Source organism: Drosophila takahashii, chromosome X (genome assembly GCF_030179915.1).
Source record: "Drosophila takahashii strain IR98-3 E-12201 chromosome X, DtakHiC1v2, whole genome shotgun sequence".
In the NCBI taxonomy this organism is placed as follows: Eukaryota; Metazoa; Arthropoda; class Insecta; order Diptera; family Drosophilidae; genus Drosophila; species Drosophila takahashii.
In genome coordinates, this window is record NC_091683.1 from 15,408,286 (window position 1) to 15,431,810 (window position 23,525).

Genomic DNA, 23,525 nt, shown 5'->3' on the forward strand with positions numbered 1-23,525 from the left:
GCATTATTCATAATATCAATAAAAGAAACCCCCGAAAATATTTTCGCCGAGTGAACTGCATATATCTGCGGATATTCTCCCCTCATATCTGTTTGTTTTGCCTCTAAATGGCTATTTGGTTCTCGTTTGCTTTTCGCTCGGCTGGCTCGTGTTGCCTTGAATAACTTAAAACTGATTTAGTTGTTTTGGGATTTGCGATATTTTTATGGACTCCGAGCACGCTTGCTTTTTGCAGTGGCTCTCTAATCGGTTATTAAGCGAGAGATCCATTGAAACTCCCTTTTCCATGGAAACTAGAAACTAGTTAAGTCACCTTTTCTGCTTGAATTTGGCTTGAATGCCAGCAGTTTGCCGTCCATCTTGATTAGCAATTGACATTGAATTGATTAGGCCATAACCAATTTAGCAGAGCAACCCCTTTCGCAAAGGCCCCTTGATTATTCGATGGCTCTTCGTTGGCTTCCGAAGGTCGTTCTATGCTGGGGCTTAATTAGAAAAAAGGCAGTGTGATTTTTGAGAGGCACACACTTTTGTTAGCATATTTTCCGAGATTTCCCCTTGAGGTGAGCACTACTAGTCGGTAGAGAACATCAATCAATTGGCTGGGACTTGTCTCAAGGTACAGCTCCTCCACCTTGATCTCGCTGTGAACCTCTGCGGAAAATCGGAAAGCAAGGGAAAAGCAAAGGAAAATCCGGAAAATCGGAAAAGGAAAAGGGGCGAGCTCAGCAGAAAATAAAGATTCCCTTTTGATGTCGCTGCATGAAAATGAGATGGGAACGTGTTTATCTAGTCGCAGGGCCGCTCTAATCAGCTGATGATGAGCGATGGGCGATGGGCGATGAGCTCGGCATTGTCCTCGGTGTTGATTTAACCCTAGGGTGCCGACTGCCCAAACCTTAACCCGTACACATCCTTGCGGGACACTTTGACTAATTAGTGCGCCAGCGGAAAATGATCAATTTGCATTTCACAGACGATGGCCAATTACGATGGCCTAAATAAACTTTGGGGGCCCCAACAAAGGGCGAAAAAGGGTTAAGGGATTCTCTTCTTCTGCTTTTTTCTCTTTCCCTCCCTTAACCCAAACAAATCGTAAATGGCCAAAGGTGAGGTGGCACATTTGAAGAAATTGAATTTTCAATTTATGGTTTCACTATCTTTGGCCTCCCTTTATTCCTTCTCTCGCTCTCTCTTTCTTTTTTCGGTTAACTGCTCGTGTAAGCTAAAAATTTTATCACTTGACAAAAACATAAATTTCCCCTTAGCAACACCCCCTAGCCCCACCCCCTTTTAACCCACGAACGCCCCCCGAATTTTATGGCTTTGACGAGGTGAGTCGGGGGCAGTGCTACTTCATATTCAAGTCCCGAAAGGCTAATAAAGCATAATTTAATGAAGCATATATGGCAGACGCTGGCCCAGGACTTCCGCTTTGTGTAAACAATAGTTTATAATTCTCGCACACACACACACACACGTGCATGGGGGCAATAAAAGTGGCCCTGCAAAAGGGTTAAACACGACGAGACTGAAATGAGCAGGGAAAACAGGAAAGCAGGCCCACTGGGGGCGGGGAAGGGTTGAGGAAAGGCCAAACATTTTTCCTGATTGCGGCAAATACCCTTTCGCCTCGAATGGACGCACAGGTAACTCAACAAATTGACAGGAATATGAAATATGCCTAAAATTTAAGTCAAAAGCTCAAAAATCGTAATCTACTAATAAACTAATAAATGGAGGCTCATTATAAACGGGAGGTTGAGACTGCAGCCAAAACCCTTTGACATAGAGGTCTGGAAAAAAAAACGAAGGTCTAAAATAATTCGTAAAGAAAAATAACTATCAATTGAGGTAGAATTTTCAACTTTTTTTTTATTAATTTTAAATAGTTATAAAAAATACCTAATAACATTTAGTAGTGGAAATACCCAAACTGGGTAGTTGGTTCACGGGTTAAAGGTTTAAAGTGTCCGTCTAAAATATGTTCTGTGCCCCTGTGTGTGTGTGTTGGACCATGTTTCCGTGCGCTGGTGTGTGTGTGTGTGTTAGCCCGACTGTCGCTCGCTTGAGCACGCCTACGTGCCTAAATCAAAGACGGGGAAGGGGCAACAACGGGTGGGGCTCCTCTGAATAGGCCGCAAAAGGTCGTGATAAGGCCAGCACAGCTCAGCACAGCACAGTACAGCCAGGTGAATGAGATGAGGGCCCCAAGATGAGTGCCACAATTGAAAAGCCTCCTTCGAGTGGAAAGCGGAGAAAGCGGAGAAAGGGGGAAAAGCCGGGGAAATAGGGAAAAAAGAAAGGCAGGCAGCACTACTGACCACTTTGCATTAAGTATGATTGCACTTGGTCGAGATCTGGCAATTATAGATATGCAATGTGAATGTGTCTGGCCTGCTAATTACTGTGATGGGGATTATGGGGCTGGAAAAAAGGGAAAGGAGAAAGAGGGCTACTTTTCACAAAAGAACATTAAAACTAGTAATAAAATATGGTTTTCATTACTCGACTATTTAAAATAATTTGCTTGGTATTTTTTTATTATTTTAGAAGGAATGAGTTCTTGCTAAAATGTATTTTTATTAAGTGAGAATTCGTTTTTTTACTTTCTAATATTTATACCAAATACCCGTTACTCAGCAAAAGGAACTACGAAAGATATATTTTATTATTTGCTCATAACTTTTTAATGAATTGTCCGATTTGGAAAATTTCTTCTACATTTCGATATATATGAATAATAAAAAGAAATTGCACTTACACTTTTTTGAAATCTTTAAATATGTGCAAATAAAAAAAAACTCCCCTAAAATCGCCTCCAAGTCGGTATTATATTTCGGCTTTCTGTTCGCTGTCATCGTGATCTCGCTGCCCCCTGGATTCCCACCTGATGGACATGCTGCGAAGGTCCCGAGCTAACCCAATCTGTCCGCTGTCACCTGTTTCACCTGTCCGCTGACCTCTCGAATAAAAAAAAGAGAAAGAAAACAAAGGCAAACTGAAAAAAAAAGGTAAAAATCCACTCAAACCCCAATCGTTTTTTCTTGCGGCATTTAATTTGGCCACACTCATGGGCTGCGGCGGGCAGGGGGTCCCTTACGGGGGGTCCGATCGTAAAAACCAGAAGGGGAAAACTCCAAAAAAAAGGGAAGCCCAAAAGAAGCGCAAACACACACATACAAGCCGCAAAACGAGCAGCGACACAATATGCTAAGGCTTTTCCCTCTCCCCTTTTCCGATTTCCCTCTGCATTTTCCTGACCGGAGTCTGTCCTTTACATTTTAAATTTTATTATTTTTTATCGCTGCGCACATTTTTTGATGCCCTTTCAAGGGGCATAAGGGTTTGATAAAGCTTTAATTTTCATGAAACAAAACAAATATAAATTGGAAAAAAACCTGAACAGCTATTATTAATTTTTATACATTTGTCTAGTAGTAATTTATAACTTTCAATTATTTTGACTTAGCATATAGAGCAATTCCAGGTCTGTTCGCCTGAAATAGAACTCTATCTAGCTTTTTGTCTTATTTTCCCGCCTTATGGATGCCTAACCCTTTCGCTCGGCTGGCTGAAAACAGCAAAATATGCTTTTTTTCCGAGCAACACCTTTGTGGAACTCAGCAGGTTTATTGCCGCCCTTTGTCTTTGGGTCTCTCGGTTATGTCCTTTGGTTCCTCCTTTCTTTTTCCCTTTCGCCGGACACCTTTTCGACTTTCTGGCCACATTGTGTTGATTTTTGCGCCAGGATTCGAAGCCAGATAGAAGAAAGAAGTCCCCTCTTTCCTTCGGCCTTCTGTTTGAGTTTCTTGCGTGGCGCTGACAGGTAACTCAGATTACCCGAGAAAGTTAAACAACTCGAATAAATTCATGCATGAGTGTGCGCGGCGCCCGGCGAAAGGGTGTAATATTTACTTAATTATTTTCTTAGGGCGACGTGATCAACAATTTCTGTTGTCTAATTTTCCGAGCGACGGCAGGGGAAATTGAAGGAAAATTTATCGAGTTACCTGTTGGTTGTTCTCGCTCGAGGTAATTAAATTATAATTATGAGAAGAAGATAATAGTAAAATTCAACGATATATTTGGTGCTTGTAATTGTAATTGTAAAATCACAAAGAAAATGGTAACGAATAAATTACCATACATTTCATTAATATTTCAAATAAGTTCTTTACTATTTTAATACTTTAAATCAAGATTTTTATTTGTAGAATTTAAAATGCACTTAAAACCTATTTTAAGGGCTCTGAATTCAATTGAATTCCACAAAGATCGCAGGCGAAAAAAAGGGTTCACGAGTGCAGGGAGAACCGAGAGACAGGCGATATCCTTTGGATTCAATCTGTTTTGCATATTGAATCAATAAGAGATTTAAGCCGAGATGCAACGGAAGATGACCACTTCCTATACCCCTCCCTCTCTCTCTTCGTCCTTCGTCCTTTTCCACATTTCCATTTGCGGTGCCTGCAGCTTTTTATGGATAATCGATGCTTAAAGTCGAGACGCACTCAAAGAAAAGCGGGCGGAAAAGGGGGTGGGTGGTGGCGGGAGGTAAGGACGAAAGGCGAACAAAAACCTAACGACAGCTTAATCCTTTTAAAACTGAGACCACATAAAAGCTGCAGAAACAACAACAACAGCAGCAAACAGAGAAATAAACCGCAAAGCGGCAACAAAAAAGAAGAAAACAAGAAGAAAACAGTAAGAAAAGCCGGGGAAAGCGAGGAAAACTGAAGAAATCGACGACGATGGATGATGGGCGATGAGAACAATAAGGTGCTTGAGCGAAACACCCATTTTCCACCCGCTTTTCCAGCCCCCCGCTTTCCCACCTATTTTCCACATCCACATCCCAATCCCGAGGCAAAGAGTTGAAGCGACAGCGGACAACCCACCCACGCCGAAGGCAGGGTGTAATAACTATAAAAATAAACCGATGGCAAAAAAAAGTCCAACGAGGAAAAAAAGCGGAGGGAAAAGCCAAAAACAGACTGCGGAAAAGTAAGCCGGGAAAGGGGATTAAGTGGGAGAGCGGGAAAAGGGGGTGGCAGCAATAATACCTAGGAAAAAACGGAAAACCCAGTACCCCCCGTCGGCGAAAAGCATTTTGTCCATGAATTTCCTTAACTTTCACTGCGAAAAAGAGCCACAAAAAATTCGGCTGAAACAAATCTGCTCTTTTCGCGAATTTACAATTTGTACTTTTTGGCCAAAACAAAAAATATGCGGATAACGAGCCTTAAAACTAAGCCGTTGTTAACCCGAAAAAAATGTACATAAATAAGTCATATTACCATTTGAATAAATAGCTGCATTACAGATTTATTTAAATGTTTTCAAAGATATTTCATTTAATTCTAAGGAAATAAAATAACAGTTATTTTTAAGATAATGAAGTATGTCCGCATTTATTTAAACAATTAGGATATTCAATAATAAATATATATATAATTTTTAAGATAGTAATTAAAAATGAAATATTTTACGCATTTATTTTAACAAAGCTCTTGCTTTGTATTTTGGAAAGCAGCCTCTTTGTGTTTTCCCTTAATAAATCTATAGTGAAAATCGGCCGACCTACTTCTTCTTCGACTTGCCTTTATTTATTTTCCCTTTGTCTCAAATTAGATTTCCAGTCTGAGGGGTGAAAAACTCAGCTGGCACTTATTTGTTTTTCCTGGCAACCATTAAATATTGAGCAACACTTGAAGTGCAGGTCCTTGGCTCCTTTGGTGCTTTCCTGCTTTGCTGGGCCATAAAGCGTAGCAAATTTGTTGCTCTTAAGATGCTCATAATCGGTTTTGCCAGGATACAGGATACACTCACCCAGCACACACACACACACACACACAGCACACACTTGATGGCCTTAAAGCCAGCTCTTTTGGCCAAGAATTTCCACCTAAATTGATTATTAGGCGACGGCGATGGAAAGTGGGGAAAAAGTGATGGCGAAACTTTGTAAATTTCAACACGTACACAAATCCCATAACAAAGCCTTTTAATGGCCTTAGCAGCCGGGAAGAACTAACAAACCACATTAGCAGAGGGATTGGATTGGATGTTCGGCTGGGTGTTCCGAGGGGAACTTCAACTAACTTCAACCACGCATATTTGCCGAGATTTGCTGCACAACAGGAAGACATAACACACATCCTGGCAGCCAGCGGACAAATCCAATAATAAATCCAGGACACTTAACGCCTCGGCCGCAGCCACCATGACCCACAAACTAGCTGAGGGATTGGCCCTTTTGGAGGGGGAATGGTTTGGTATGGTATGGTATGGTATGGGCAAATTGGAGTTGGCCAAGTTACCCAAACGAGGGATGCAAATCGCCGAAAACCCAACGAAGCGTCAAGGAGCGAAGGACTCTGGGGGAAAAGTGGAGGGCAAAATGGAGGGAAAAATGGGGAAAAATCAAAGGGAGGCGTACGGCCGACTTAGGATAGTGCCACAAATCCGTATCACCCATTTTCGGGGCACACTGAATTTTCCTTGGCTTATTTCGGTTCAATTGACTGGCCCATAAGCCGGGAATAAAGTTGTTAACAACACTTCAATCGATCCGAATCACATAAATTGCATGTACAGGAAATCTCTGCACTGCATTGCTATTAAATATTAAATCTTATACAAATTTCATATGAAATAAGATGTTTTTTATTTGTTATTCTTATTTTACGTTTTACAATTCCCATATGTAATTTCCAAATCCAAAATTTGTTGCATGTTTTTAAATACTATTTAAATCAGATTTCTTTTTAAATAATCTGATTTTAAATATTAAAGAAATATTAAAAGCTGCAACTTAATAGCAATGCGTTAAATATTAAACCTTATTTAATTTCCAAAATATGTTCTTTGTTGTTGTATATTTTTTAATTAAATTAAAATTAAAATTAAAATATTTTTAGTCTGATTTTGTAACTTTAATATTTGCATTAAACAATAGAGGGTATCTGCTCGTCCTTGCTTCTGACAATCTGTCCTCTCTGGATTTTCGGTAATTTAATTGAGCTTGCGGTCACAGCGCCGAGGAATCATGGCAAATTACTTGATTCTGATTTGATTTGTCCGGATAACAAGTCGCTCGATTTTCCTGCCCCGCCCCCTCCGGGATTTTCCGCCCCTTTCCGTTGGCGCCAGAAGAAGATGATTTCCTTTTGTTTCAAGTGGCCGCAAACACTTTTGGCCAGAAGGGCGCATCCTTTTTTTCCCGACTCGATTCGATTCGTTTCGTTGCCTTGGCAATGGCTAAATGATTGGGCCAAAATGGTATTGCGATTGGCAGTAGGCTCGTCTTTCGACTTATAACAATAATGATCGGTTCTGGAAAATCGTAAACTACGAATTTTCCACTTCAGGCTAGATGTTAAATTGGGAGGGGTGCCGCACGCAATATATATAAATTCTCCGACTCTCGCTCGCCAGCAATTAGGGTGGTATTCTTGCCACGCCCCCCAGGTGCCTATGCTCATTATTTCCATAAAAACTTGCGTGCAAATGACAAGCTAGTCTTGGTTAGAGGATCACTTACTCATAAGTAGCCAAAAGGAAGCTGTTTAAGGGATAGATAAAAAAAATAATTCATTTGCAAAACAAGGCTCTCCGAACGTCCATGCCTCTGGTGTTTTTAGGCCTGGTTTGCCCACCCAACCTGTGGCTACCATAATCCTGGTTTATCATCCCTTTAGTAAATAGTAGCCCCTTTTGTTCGGGGGTCTCAGACGGCCATGTTAGCTTGGGTCAACACAGGGTTCTTTTAGAACATTATAATAATTTATTTACTCACTAACAAAAATATAAAACCTGACCTAACCACACAACATACATGTTAAAAAATGCAATAATGTAAAAAGGAACATATAATAATAAATAAAATAATTCAGTAAATGGCAATGCTTATAAGTATTATGGAAATTAAAATAACTAATATAAATGGAACTAATTCCTTTAACTTGAGCTTTAAAATGGGACCGAGCAAAACCATCGAACAAGCAAACGAACTATCAAACATGCAAACGAACCTGAGTGGAATCGCCAAAAAAAAAGAGGTTCGATCGATTTACGCTCGTACTTTGTCTTTTGTCTTTTGGTTTAAATTTTGAAATTTAGTTTAAGTCCCGCCTTATGCAAACATTACTTTATTTCTCCGGTTTTTCTTGTTAATTTTCCGTTTGTTCGTTTTATCGCATTACCAAAATTGGGTTACATAATACGTGTATATTTTCACTCACCACCAAAAATTTCTGATCCATCGAAGAAAGCGCTTTCCTGGACGACCGGTGGCTGAAAATTTGAACTGAAAAACAAGGAAAATTGCACAATACTTCACTTTTTTTCTTTTGGGGACATGGAGATTTTTCTTTTTTTTCTCTTCTCTTTCAGAGAGGTTAGAAATCTGGGACAACAACCACTATCACTTCGAACCACCTTTTTGCCACGCTTATTCCCTTTTCTCCTTTTGCATTTTCTTTCCTTTTTTTTCTTGTTCTTTTCGGAATTTGCTGTGGCCCACGTAAAAAAAATTGACAAAATTAAAACTTATCCACTAACAAAAGAATAAAATTATTTCATATTTAAAACTACTACCGCCGAGTCGCCGCTCTTTTCGCGAAACTCTTTTCGCCACGCTTCTAGGCCAACACTCGTATGGCCTTTGACTGTGCAGAACTCCTCCGGGAAAACTAAACGCAACGCGCGAGGGTCGCCGAGCACCCGCTTCGAGACTGGCTCTCTTTCAGGCCACTTTCCCGCCGGAAAACTGACTTTTCTTCGTATTCGACTTCACCCACGCTACGCAACAAAAAAACTGAGCGCTTTCGAGCGCGGTTGTGCTGAGACTGTCTGCTCGATCCACCGGCTCGACGTTGGGCCTAATGATTTGGACCTCGATCCCTGTATTGAGCTTTTTGTTTATGCTTCTCTTCTCAAACTTAAAGTCAATTAAACCCAACAATAATTATTTTAGCGATCGCTGCTTTGGCTGGTACAAAAATCCGTCGGATCCGTTCCCATCAGTTTGGGCTGTCTGACTTCTCCAGTGATGCAGTATGGTTTGTATAAGCGCCAAGCCTGGTAAATGGGATGACTTTGGCGAGAATTTCTTACTAAAACCTACACTCTTGCTTACCTCCATGGACTCAGCGCTGGCAACAAATTTTATCCGTTTTCTTCCCGACTTTATCTGGCTTTTCGCAAGGTGCTCGCACTGAATTTTGACTTTGCCACTTTGCTGCACATAGGAACTTATACTCGGAACTATACCACTGCTCTTTAAGAGGTGTGCAAAGGGAATGAGCGCTATGGACGCCTGACTTTTGGCGCTAACCCTTCTGAGGCCTTAGTACAGAGAGACAATGCCCCATAATAAGGTTGACATTTCACCCTGTTACTCTCCTCCGAGTCTTTCTGTGCCCCTTCTTAGTTCCATCTTTGACTCTTAGATGGCGCCCCCTTTCCAAATAGCTCTACTCTTCAGATACAAGCGTTACAAAGCCCCCCACCAAGAATCTGGCTTGGGGTTTGACGCCCTAAGACAGATCACACCAACAGCTTGTAGCTGCCTAGCTCACTGCCTCATATCTTTAGCATGGAATTTTCCAAGGAGATGGCCTTGCAGGTCCTCTAACTCATAGCATGCGTTTCCAATCTTTTTGCGAACTCTTGCTTTTACAAACGCTGGGCCCAATTTGGAACAATATCCTGCCGCAAAATTACTCTGCTTAAAGTTTTTGTAAAATACCTCCTGTCCTACCTTATATGTCACTTCTCTAGACCGCAGATTGTACAGACGTTCGTTTTTCTCATTCTGTTTTCTCAGCACATCACACGCCTTTTTCCGAACTATTTCCAACGAGTCCTCTTTAGAAAACGCCAATGACCTGTCCTCCAGAATACCTAAATCTCTTAACAGTTTATACGATGATCCTGAGGAGACGAAGTTTTGGCCAAATGCCATATAATAAGGGCTGGTACCAAGTGCCGAATGGACTGCTGTACGGAGAGCGCAGCAAATACTGCTGAGCTGCTCGTCCCAATTTTTCTGATCAGGTCTAACATAAGACCTAATTGCCGCAATGACCGACCGATTAACCCTCTCCGATGCGTTTGACTGGGGCGAGTAAGCAGCGGTCAAAGTGTGTGAAATAGAATATTCTCTCAGCAATTTCTGAAAAGTCTCAGCCCGGAACTGCGATCCATTATCGGATACAATGGTTTCTGGTACGCCGAAAGTGTGAAAAAGATCTTGCTGCAGATATTTAATGACTACATCTGCCGTAAACTTCTTAACCGCCTTTAAAAATACGAACTTGGAGTAATGGTCCAACACTATAAATATTCCAATATTACCACTTCGCGACCGTGGGTATGGACCGAGAAAATCTATATAAAGACGCTGGAAAAATCGCTCTGATACAGGCGCCACACCCATTGGTGGTCGTTGTGTTCTGTTTGGCGCTTTGGTGGATTTACAAACTTCACAAGATTGCGTATACGACTTCACGTCGTTGACTAACCCAGGCCAATAATAGTATCGGCGAACCCTTTCCAAGGTCTTATGGACGCCTCCGTGAGAAGCAAGAGGTTCATCATGATTCTTTTTTAAAACCTCGGCAACTAATTCCTCTGGAACCCATAACTTCCAATTAAAAATATCATGCAGCTGGTCTCCTGTTGCGTGATCGGATCTCCGATAAACGAGTCCGTCAACGACTTTTAAATCTGGCAATTGATTCTGATTGGCTTTGACTTTGTCTACAATTTCCAAATACTTGGCTGACTTGAATTCTGGTGCTTGAAGATCTATTAAAAGACCGTGTCTCGCCTCTACTGCCGCTACTTCTGCCTCGTTGACCCTGGACAAAGCATCCGGTACAACATTCATTTTTCCACTTCTATGTTCAATCTTGAAATTAAATCCTTGCAATTTTAATGCCCAACGAGCAAGGCGAGAGTGGAGGTCCGTCTGACTCATGAGCCATTTGAGTGAAGCATGGTCAGTAATCACCGTAAACTCATGACCTTCTATGTATGGCCGAAAACGCTTGATACAAACAATGGCCGCGAGACACTCCTGTTCGGTTACCGAATAATTCCTTTGAGCCTTGTTTAATTTCTTTGATACGAACGCAATGGGATACTCGTCACCCTGATCTGTCTTCTGCACTAATACACCACCCACTCCAGACTTACTTGCATCGCATTGCACGTAAAAAGGTTTTGTAAAATCCGCGCTGCGTAGCACTGGAGCGGAACATAACATATCCTTTAGCTGGACAAACGCCTTCTCGCCTTCAGGAGTCATTTCAAACTTTTTCCTTGGCTTCAACAAATCTGTAAGTGGAGAAGATACTGACGCAAAATTGTTAATGAATTTGCGATACCACCCCACCATGCCAAGAAAACTGCGAAGGGATCTCAAATTTTTAGGGAGTGGAAAGTCCGCCATGGCCGAGATTTTCTCTGGATCGGTACGAATAATCCCTTCTCCTACGATATGCCCGAGATATTTTACCGATCGCATACAGAATTTGCTTTTCTCCACATTTAGTGTGAGTCCAGCTATTTTAATTTGTTCGGCCACCGCACTCAGAACCTTCATGTGGGTTTCAAATGTGTCTGAGACGACCAAAAGATCGTCTAGATAGACAAAGACTTCATTCCTGAGATCAGGCGGAATAACTTTATCCATCAAGCGGGTCATTGTTTGAGACGCGTTGGTCAAACCGAAGGGCATCACCTTATATTGATACAAGGGCTTTCCTGGAATGGTAAATGCTGTTTTATCCCGAGAACTTGGTTCTAATGGGATCTGCCAATAGGCATCTTTCAGATCGAGGCTAGAAATGTACATTGCCTTTGGAAGTCGGGATAAAATCCCATCGATTTGGGGCAAAGGATAAGCATCCTTTTTGGTAGCTGCGTTGACCTTACGACTGTCCAAACATAAACGTACTTTTCCGGGTTTTTGTACTAGAACAACTGGCGAAGACCACGCACTCTGAGACTCCTCAATAACCCCCATTTCCAACATTCGGTCGATCTCTTTATAAAGAAGCTTTTCAACCGCAGGTGAAACCGGAAAATGGCGTTGCTTAATCGGCTTAGCTTCGCCAACGTCGATTTCGTGAGAAATAAGAGTGGTTTTTCCCAATCCCGAAGAGGCAAACGAAGGAAATTTCCCAACAACTTCACTGAGACTGCGCTGTTGACCTTCCGTCAGGTTATGTGAATCCGAAACAATTTCAGAAACTTGCATGGAAGGTGGCAACAAATTAAAGACTGCCCAAAACGTAATGCCTAAGTATAGATCCTGATTTAACGAAGGTACAATATGAAACTCCAGATCCTTGGTTTCATCCTTATACTTTACAGCCGTTTGAAGTTTTCCTACTACATCTTGCTTCTGGCCATCTGCCGTGGTAGCAACTGTTGCAACTCTTTTAAACGGAATTCTACTTCGTATTAGTTGTTCTGCCAATTTCCCACCGATCACGTTAATGGCAGCCCCAGTATCCAACAATCCAACCACTATCCTATCTAGGAGCATGACTTCGGCATACGGACGATTATCGTTGTTTTTAAATCTAATAGTATTTATCGTTTTCACATTATTCCAATAGGACCTTATTCTATTCGTATTTCTAGACACTACTTTTTCATTCAAATTTGGCCTTAAATCTACTACTTGTTGAACCAAAAGATCTGGCCAACATTCCTTGACATGATCAGATGTAGATGCTTTCACTGGGTCTTTCAACGTCTGAACTGGACATACTAATTCTGATCCCCCTTTGTCGACTTGTCCTTCGGAACACTTGACTGCTGTCGACCGCTGAAAGTGTTCGCTTTCCCGTTTTTTAAACAATTCGGACAAGTATGGCTGTAATTATTTGGAGCGCCACATCCAAAACAAAACACTTTGCGCTTCATTTGACATTGCTTGTATCGATGGCCTTCCTTGCGACAATTCCAGCATATGAGCGCCACCGCACAGACTTCGTTATTCGCTTCGCCCTCAGAGAACTCCTCAGCATCTTTCATCCCCTCAACCAACTCAGAGACTTGCTTGCGGAAAGGCACTACCTTCTGATATCCCTGGGATTTTCGGACATCTTCTAAAAAGCTTTCCCTGCGTCGGCATATTGCCCTTAACCCTTCTACTGATTGTACTGGAATGTTTAGGATTTCATGTCTTATTTCTGGCCTTAGATTTCTTTTTAAAATTTCTACCACTTCCATATTGGTCAGAGGCATATCCAGGTGGTCCATTAATTCCTGTATTGCATCATAAAACGTATCGAATCCTTCCCTTTCCCGCTGCTTCCTATCTCGAATAGCTTCTCGGATATCTAAGTCCGTCCGTTCCTCTCTAAATTGCCTTCTAAGTGCAGTACAAAGATAATCCCATCGCAGTTCGTGGGTATTTTTATGATACCTCCAGTAAAATTCTCTTGCTTTTCCTTCAAACAAAAGGCTAGCATTGCTGCTTAGGATCGAAAAATTTCCCTCTAGCGTCTGTCTGGTGAGAGCCTCTACTCGATAAATAAAATTATCGACACTGAGACCTTCAGGATTTCCACTAAACCTCAATTTCCAACTGTTTAAAATATGGCCTACTTTGTCGGGCCTCTGGCTTAGGTCTGAATGATTACTCCCTGGTGTTCCGCGACCGGAGCCTGATGGTTCATCCATGTTGAGTAGTGGACTTTGACCAAGAGACTCCCTTCCAAGTAATGCCCCCGGGTTAGCAACTTCTTCAGCTGGAAATCGTGTTGGAACATTGGCTTGAATCAACCTAGTCATCTGTTCTGATAATTGGGTCATCAAATCATTTTGCATGGACTTTACCGCGTCTAAAATGGTGCTCTGGATCAGTTCTTTCTGAGCCAGTCCCAAAACTGCTGCCCCTGATGAACCACTGGGTGTAGTTTCTAATATCTGCCCTTTATTACCCCGAGTGTTTTGAGATGGAGTACCAGCTTTTTCGAAGCACACTGTGTTACAAGTGGGACACGTTGTTTTCTTTTTGGAATAGGCTGCGATGCAGGACGTATGAAAAACATGACCGCATTTGGTTTTAAAAGTCTTTCCAACATCTAAGGAAGCTTCGCACAAAGGACACTTTTGTGCCACATTCTCCTCGGTATCTGACATGGCGGATTTCTTTTAAAAATTTAGAATGGACAAAAACTAAAAATAATAAAAATTTAAAAATCCCTGAGGAACACAAAAACGAAACAAAAAAAATTCGAAGACTTATAACAAAAATAAACTAAATAAATTTACGATTAAATCTTAAAGTTCTTACTAAATTTGAAATTAGCTATGTTTTTTTTGTAATTCAACCAACCGAAAAGGTCGATGAACTTTCGATGGATCAGCTGTTTCGCTTACTTCCAACAGAAATTGGCCTACTTTCGTTTTTGGTTTGATCGAACCGATACGGAACTGACCTACGCCAATATAGAATTGACCTAGTTTTCTCACTGGTTTGATCGAACCAATGCGGGAGTTGACCTAGATTCGAATCGAACCAACTGGTGTGATCGTATGATTCAAAATTTTGATCCAAAATTATAATGAAAAGATATATTTATTTAATACAAAAGTGTACGGCAAAACCGAAAAGATCGCAAACGACAGATAAATCATAAAATAATTGACCCTGAGCATAACTAAAACCCCTGAGACAAAACCTGTATGCAAATAAAAAAAGAAGTAGAATAGAAAGAATAGATAAGAATGCACGTGAGTGGCGCCTGACACCTGTTGTTTGAGCAAACACAACAACAACAAATGTGGCTTGCCGACAGCGGTTAGGCGCTCGCGATTAACCCGCTTTTGCCTATCATCCAAGCTTCGTGCACTCCAATAAAAACAATTTAGTTTCCCATTTTTTTTCGTGGTCAGCAAAAATTTCAACATTAAATAATTGCTGCATTTCCAAAGCGATTTTATTGTCTGGGAAAGCTAACGCTGCTATTTTATTTCATAAATTTGAATATTTCTCTGAGTTTTAACATCATCCGTGGTCAGGCAATACGGTTGTAATTAAACTATTAATGCCTGCAATTCCTATGCGTATGATGATAAAACGTATGGACTCGGACTCGATGTGGATAGAGGGTATGCTAATAGTGTTTTTCCTCCCTCGTTGAAGCTTAGATCAAACCGTGGCCGGACGACCCTACTTCCCAGTATTTAGTCTCTCCGTGTCCTATGCGACTGATCGAACTTCGAACGAGGTTGAACGTGGTTTGAGCTACAAAACGAGATCAAACTCCGTTTGTGGCTAAATCAACCAATAAATTAATTGATTTTTCCCCAAAGTAAAATCTGTTTTGCAAACTCTGGCTAAAATGAGTAATTGTGATGGTGAGCTACGTTACTTAACGTGGCCCTGAAGTTGGGCGCCATTTATAACAATAATGATCGGTTCTGGAAAATCGTAAACTACGAATTTTCCACTTCAGGCTAGATGTTAAATTGGGAGGGGTGCCGCACGCAATATATATAAATTCTCCGACTCTCGCTCGCCAGCAATTAGGGTGGTATTCTTGCCACGCCCCCCAGGTGCCTATGCTCATTATTTCCATAAAAACTTGCGTGCAAATGACAAGCTAGTCTTGGTTAGAGGATCACTTACTCATAAGTAGCCAAAAGGAAGCTGTTTAAGGGATAGATAAAAAAAATAATTCATTTGCAAAACAAGGCTCTCCGAACGTCCATGCCTCTGGTGTTTTTAGGCCTGGTTTGCCCACCCAACCTGTGGCTACCATAATCCTGGTTTATCATCCCTTTAGTAAATAGTAGCCCCTTTTGTTCGGGGGTCTCAGACGGCCATGTTAGCTTGGGTCAACACAGGGTTCTTTTAGAACATTATAATAATTTATTTACTCACTAACAAAAATATAAAACCTGACCTAACCACACAACATACATGTTAAAAAATGCAATAATGTAAAAAGGAACATATAATAATAAATAAAATAATTCAGTAAATGGCAATGCTTATAAGTATTATGGAAATTAAAATAACTAATATAAATGGAACTAATTCCTTTAACTTGAGCTTTAAAATGGGACCGAGCAAAACCATCGAACAAGCAAACGAACTATCAAACATGCAAACGAACCTGAGTGGAATCGCCAAAAAAAAAAGAGGTTCGATCGATTTACGCTCGTACTTTGTCTTTTGTCTTTTGGTTTAAATTTTGAAATTTAGTTTAAGTCCCGCCTTATGCAAACATTACTTTATTTCTCCGGTTTTTCTTGTTAATTTTCCGTTTGTTCGTTTTATCGCATTACCAAAATTGGGTTACATAATACGTGTATATTTTCACTCACCACCAAAAATTTCTGATCCATCGAAGAAAGCGCTTTCCTGGACGACCGGTGGCTGAAAATTTGAACTGAAAAACAAGGAAAATTGCACAATACTTCACTTTTTTTCTTTTGGGGACATGGAGATTTTTCTTTTTTTTCTCTTCTCTTTCAGAGAGGTTAGAAATCTGGGACAACAACCACTATCACTTCGAACCACCTTTTTGCCACGCTTATTCCCTTTTCTCCTTTTGCATTTTCTTTCCTTTTTTTTCTTGTTCTTTTCGGAATTTGCTGTGGCCCACGTAAAAAAAATTGACAAAATTAAAACTTATCCACTAACAAAAGAATAAAATTATTTCATATTTAAAACTACTACCGCCGAGTCGCCGCTCTTTTCGCGAAACTCTTTTCGCCACGCTTCTAGGCCAACACTCGTATGGCCTTTGACTGTGCAGAACTCCTCCGGGAAAACTAAACGCAACGCGCGAGGGTCGCCGAGCACCCGCTTCGAGACTGGCTCTCTTTCAGGCCACTTTCCCGCCGGAAAACTGACTTTTCTTCGTATTCGACTTCACCCACGCTACGCAACAAAAAAACTGAGCGCTTTCGAGCGCGGTTGTGCTGAGACTGTCTGCTCGATCCACCGGCTCGACGTTGGGCCTAATGATTTGGACCTCGATCCCTGTATTGAGCTTTTTGTTTATGCTTCTCTTCTCAAACTTAAAGTCAATTAAACCCAACAATAATTATTTTAGCGATCGCTGCTTTGGCTGGTACAAAAATCCGTCGGATCCGTTCCCATCAGTTTGGGCTGTCTGACTTCTCCAGTGATGCAGTATGGTTTGTATAAGCGCCAAGCCTGGTAAATGGGATGACTTTGGCGAGAATTTCTTACTAAAACCTACACTCTTGCTTACCTCCATGGACTCAGCGCTGGCAACAAATTTTATCCGTTTTCTTCCCGACTTTATCTGGCTTTTCGCAAGGTGCTCGCACTGAATTTTGACTTTGCCACTTTGCTGCACATAGGAACTTATACTCGGAACTATACCACTGCTCTTTAAGAGGTGTGCAAAGGGAATGAGCGCTATGGACGCCTGACTTTTGGCGCTAACCCTTCTGAGGCCTTAGTACAGAGAGACAATGCCCCATAATAAGGTTGACATTTCACCCTATTACTCTCCTCCGAGTCTTTCTGTGCCCCTTCTTAGTTCCATCTTTGACTCTTAGATGGCGCCCCCTTTCCAAATAGCTCTACTCTTCAGATACAAGCGTTACAGACTCGTCTCCTCTCTCGTCTGATTGCCCAAAACTAATTTGAATTTTATTGATTCGATTCGCGGGAGCCTTTGTGAAAATCCCTGGCAAAAGGATTGTGTCCCCCGAATGCCTTTGATCCTTTCTCCTTCTTTTTCCTCTTTTAATATGCCAAATTGTCTTTTAATGTGATAAACGCATATGCTCATTGAAATCGCATTATCGACGCATCACTTTTTGGGGAATTTGCATGCATTTATAGCATTTTGTGCCCATTTATACCCATTTATACCCGTAAGTAGCTTAAGTCGATGTGACAAATTTCTGGGTTCTCCTCTGGGTTTTGGTATGGGATATTTGTTGACAAAAGCCTGTCGTTTTTTGGGCTCCTCGGTGTGTGTTGGTGTTTTTACAAGGACTTAGGCTAGTTTCTAACGGGATTATCGGGGTTTTTGGGATCTGGAATCTGGGTTTCGTGTGCTCTACCTCAGCTTAAACTTTTGCAGACATGAGCAAACAGACCGCCGCGCTTTGCGGCTATAATCTCACAAATAATTACACACGAGAGAATGAAATTTGATTAATTCAATATTTGCACTCGCTTTCCCCTTGAAAACGTGCTGGAGCAAAAGTTTCCCTCCGGTTGTGAATTTCCATGTTTGCCTTGCTAATAAATTCCGAGAGCAAAAGTAATCAAATAATTGCAGAATATACAGAAACAGAAACACGCACCCACATACTACACATGTTTTTGGGCCTTGTTTTATTGCCATTTTATTTCATAAAATTTACGAGCCACAAAAAGTTTGCCACTGCCACTGGAAAAAAGAAAGGCAAAAAGAGAGGCCCAAACGCAGAAGATATAGTGAAAGTGGAAGCAGTTTGCCAAGAATAATAAAGTTGAACAAAGAGCTCTACGAGTCTATCAGTCAAAAGTGGAAAAGCGGATATCGTGGTGTTTTCTCTGCTTTTTCTCTCTCTGCTTGTAGCGGGTAACTTAATATTGATGACGCTGCTTAGGACGCGAATAAAAACCCCAATAATCCTGACAAATCGCGGTTAGTTGTCGGGGCAACCAAGTGACATTCGCCTTATGACGCGCACTTTATGCTGCAGCAATTGAGACGAGACAACTTACAACTTTGTTATATCGTTTATAGGTAAACTTTTTGGCTGCGGGGAAATGGGCGATTATTCAGTGAAGCACCCGAAAAATGAGTCATGCGAAATTGTGAAAGACTCGTAAATTAAAATCCATAAAATAAAATCGCTAGGACTTGGAAATCACTTAAAAGGGCGGCTAAAAATATGCTCTGATTATTTCTCAATAAATTGTTGCTAGAGTAAGTGAAATTCCTTAAAATAAAATCGAAAGGACTTTAAAATCACCTATAAAAGATTATAAATAAATTGTTGCATACTTTTAGATGCTTTTTAAAGCGATTTCTGGATCATCTGTGAATTAGAGAAACCTATTTGCTATTTACACACTTGGCTTGATTTTTATTCACTGGCGAAAGGATTCGAGTTATTTCCCTTACATTTCCTTTCCCATTCCACCAGTCGCGCTGTCGTTTTGCGATGTCTGAAATTTCATTTCGTACGACTCGTGCATATCGAATTCGCCCCGCTTTCTTTTTTAGGGTTACTGGGTTTGGTTTAGGGTTTAGGGTTCTGGAGTTTCCCAAGCAGCCAAGGAGCCAAGGGGGCCACCCACATTGTCACTTTTGTGTGCCTTCTACGTGCGGTTGATTGATGGATTCGCTTGTTTACTTGTCAAGCCGCAACAAGAATGTACTTTTGGGTTTGGGAATGGAAAGGGGAGGGGGGAAAATGCGGGCGGGAAAAGCCCGGAAAAGCGGCGGCTGGGGAACGGATTTCAAAATAAGCAATAGTCAGCAGTAATCGTGATATATCATATCGCAAACCGTAGGGGAACAGCAGCCGCATGATATGGGTCTTTTTCTGCCACGATTTCATTTCTCCTTTCTCCCTTTATTTATTTATATTTTTTTCCCCCTTTTTTCCTGACAGCTGCCGCGGGGCATTTGGCGAATAAATTTTAAAGCCCAGGCAAATGTAAATTCCGTCTCGGGCGGAGGGACATAAATCATAGCAATTCATTGCCCCCGAGCACGCACTCCCGGGCAATTGACGCCAAGACAAAGCGCTTCCTGATGGGGTTAAATTGGCCAAGGACACGGGGGAGTCGGTCCTTGAACAAGGCTTAAAACCAGCAAGTGACACTCACGTTTTGCAGGCGTTTTAAATGCGATTTTGTGGCTAAATTTGCTTAGATGTAATAATTTATTTTCTTGGTACAATGCTCAAATTCATAAGTGAGCCTTGAAGCTTTTAAACTGTTTCTTCTCAAATAATTGTATGAAATTAAATAAGCAAACCACTTGACTCTCAAATAAAACTCAGGAAAATTACAATAAAACATTGAATTTTGTTTGTGTCTTTCAGTAAAGTGTTGATTTGAAATATGAGAATAGATATAATTTTTTGATATTTATTAATAATAAATACTTATTTTTTTTAGCAATACTAGCTATTGATGTTTATATTTTTAAGAAGTCTAAATAAAGAATAAGTATTTATATTTAACACTAATATTTATTTATATATTCTTGAATATATCATGTTTCTCATTCAATTTAAAATGCGGTCTCTCCAATTTAGCAGCATTCTTCCCAGTTGTGGATAAAGTTTTTAGGAAACATGAGAAACTTCGTACTTTTTCCGCACACAATCTTTAATAATTTGCGCCCGGACACATTCCGAGATGATCTAATAAACTTGCCTGAATGTCTGCAAAATCCCATTTGGAGTGGCTCAGAATGGTGCTTTTCTGTCTCGCATTTCCATTTCTGTGCGTGTTGCTTGAATCTCATTACAATTGCAAGGGAAAGCGAGGAAACGGAGGGGAGAGCCGAAGAAAAGCCCCGCAGCTGACTGGCTTTCTCCTTGAGGCCAAGAATACGCATTTCATTTGCAAGAAGCCAACGGCACTAGTTTCCCATTTCCCATTTCCCGACCCATCCCGAACTAGCCGGGGAAAACTCAGAAAAGCCATCTAAAAGTTAATTACAATTGCCTCAGCCAGCGCTGCTGCAACTTTAACTGCCGCAACGAGTTCGCATTAAGCAGAAACGAGGCGAGCGAAAAAAGGAGCACGTGAAAAAGTGCGACAAGTGAGCCTTGCAAAGGGGAAAATACCCTGGAAAATTTGAGAATTTAATTTGATAAAAAAAAAACAAAGGAAATTTAAAGCTTAAAAGAGCTAAACATAAAAACTGAACATAAAAGTTTATCAAACCTAAAAATATCAATTTATCCTCTTTAAAATCTTCCAGTTTTTAATGATTTTAAATAAATTCTAAATATAGGAAAAATAATTAAAAAATAGAAGGACTATACAATATTATTAAAATAATAATGAGTCCAAGAACTAGAATCCTCTACTTTGGCATCCAGCCACTACAGGGTGTCCCGAAAAAGCCAGCCCGCAATGAAGTTCGAGCCGTAAGCAGTGCCAGTAATATCAGAAGTAACTGGCATTTCCAGTATCTAACTGCTGCAGTTTTTCGCTGCGAGGGCGGCGTATAAATATTAAAAAGAAAATCTGCTACATGGCTACGTGCGACGCATTTCAACGCAGCCAACGCGACCCGAGCGAACTCCTCGCCCTGCCCCACCCACTTTCCCGCCCATTTTCCCACACACACACACACACACACACTGGGAGCAGGGGAAAAGGTTACAAAGCAGTGGAGAAGAAAAAAGTGAAGAGAAATTTACTTTGACATATTTTTGTGCTTAGCAAAGCAAATACTTTCATTATTTTTGCTGTTGGGCACAAAATTTGCCTCATTCGACCCGCAGGAAAAGCGGGAAAATGCTAGGGGCCGCTGCATTTGAGTGGCTAAAAACATTCTGCGGTCCCCGCCCCCACAGCTTGAGTGGAAAATGACGGAAAATGTGATGGTGTGAGGGGAAGGAAAGGGGAAAGGGAGGGGAAAGCCCATCCAATGACCTAAACGTGGACAGCATCTCTGTAGTAATTTGGCAACATTTTTCGCCTCTTCAACGCAGCTGATTTTAGATTTTAGATAGGTCACGAAAAGCCACAAAAAAAAAAAAACAGAAAACAGAGTACCATTAGAAATTTTCATATTTATCGATTATTTGTGCGGTGGCATCGTAAAAACGCCAAGGAGATTTACAAAATTATCAATCCAAGTCGAGGGACAAACAATCTATTACGGAAAGTAAGCTAAGGAAAACTTTTGGTAAAATGTGTATAAATTGGGATAATTTTAGGGCTTACACTTTAATTAATTCAAATTAATAACGATGGCCTATGAGCATAAGAACAAATGTTAAAAAATAAATAGGAAGTGAAATTATAAATAATAATAAACAAATAAGGTCTTTTTTTTAGATTTTTTTAAGATCACCCGGAAAGTGTTATGGATTTATTTATTTTTTGTTATCTGCTCAAAACAGTATGTATTTTTGGTGTAGGACCATTTTTGCCCAAGTTACAGGAAAAAACAAAAATAAAAATTCATATTTTTACCAAAAACCCAGATCGCAATTCTCACCAAAAAATAATTGGTTTTTTGGCCGAAACAATGGAAATATTGATCCAAATATGGATTGTCATACCTTTCTAAACACGTTATTAAATTTCCAATCCATTGGCATTTAAACCTGGACATTTTTTTTTTTGGCCATTTTTCGCAAAAAATCATGATGTACCCCCTTATAAAAAAAATTAAAATTGGCGAAAATTTTAATTTCTTAAGATCACCCGGAAAGTGTCATGGATTTATTTATTTTTTTGTTATCTCCTCAAAACAGTATGTGTTTTTGGTTTAGGACCATTTTTGGCCAAGTTACAGCAAAAATACACAAATGAAAAATTCATATTTTCCCAAAAACCCAGATCCCAATTAATATAATAATATAATAAGTTGTACAAAATACACCAATTAATGAAGTAAACTAAAGTATTCTCTTTATTCCTCTCTCTGTTTTTCTTGCAGATCGTCAAGTGTCTATGAGGACAACTGAAAGAATTTTGTTTTTTTTTTTTGGGCCGTGGCTCCAACTGCCCACAGGAGCAAGTGAGACGGCAGTAGACAGAGTGCGACAGAGAGAGGGCGATACAGATGTGCGAGCGGCGGAATCCGGACTCCGGGGGGTTGAGACGGTGAAGGTGAGCAGGTGAAGGTGCCCAGAAGGACGCAGGACGACGAAGAGGACCATGGATTGGACCCGGTGGCAAATGGCCAGAGAAAGAGCTGGCAACCCTGGACAAGTCAGGAACAACCCTGGGCGCAAGGATTGCGATCGCGAGACCCGATTGGAGTGTTTGCCCATTTGATTCGTTGCGGCTTCACACGTAGGTTCTATCAGTCAGCCAGTCAGTCAGTCAGTCAATCAGTCAGTCAGTCAGTCAGTCACCCACTCAATAAATCAATCGTGCCACAGTGCTCGATTGTCGTTGTCCCCCTCAAATCATCATCAGTTGAAAACAGAAATACAATAGCAAGCGATCAAGACATGCACATTACTGTAAATACTCAAAACTAGTTTCATAAACAAAAAACCAAGGAAATATACAAAAACCCGAAAACCAAAAAGTAAATATAAAAAAGTGCAGTGTTCAGTGTTCGACGACAAAGGGAAAAAGAGACGGCAGAGGAAAATCGAGTGGGGAAAAACCGAAAAGTGAGAGGGCGGCCGAGGGCTGCCCCGCAACAACTGAAAAACCAAAAAAAAAATCGACAACCTACAAATCAACAATAACAACAACAACAGCATAACGCCCCCAACACTGCCAATGCCATTGCCATTATCAAGAACAACGTTCGTTCATCATCGTTCGTTTAGATTTGACACAAGTGAGTCTAGCC

At 40.8% G+C, this 23,525-nt stretch overlaps 1 protein-coding gene across 2 annotated transcripts in view; it reads left to right on the plus strand.

Annotated features, from left to right (window-relative positions):
• Positions 1–23,525, plus strand: part of shakB (shaking B) — a 158,940-nt gene that overhangs the window by 77,108 nt on the left and 58,307 nt on the right. For both annotated transcript variants that reach the window (XM_070218376.1, XM_044395532.2), the window contains one exon: positions 22,653–23,513. The gene's annotated coding sequence lies outside the window, so the exon portion shown is untranslated. The remainder of the gene's footprint in view (positions 1–22,652; positions 23,514–23,525) is intronic.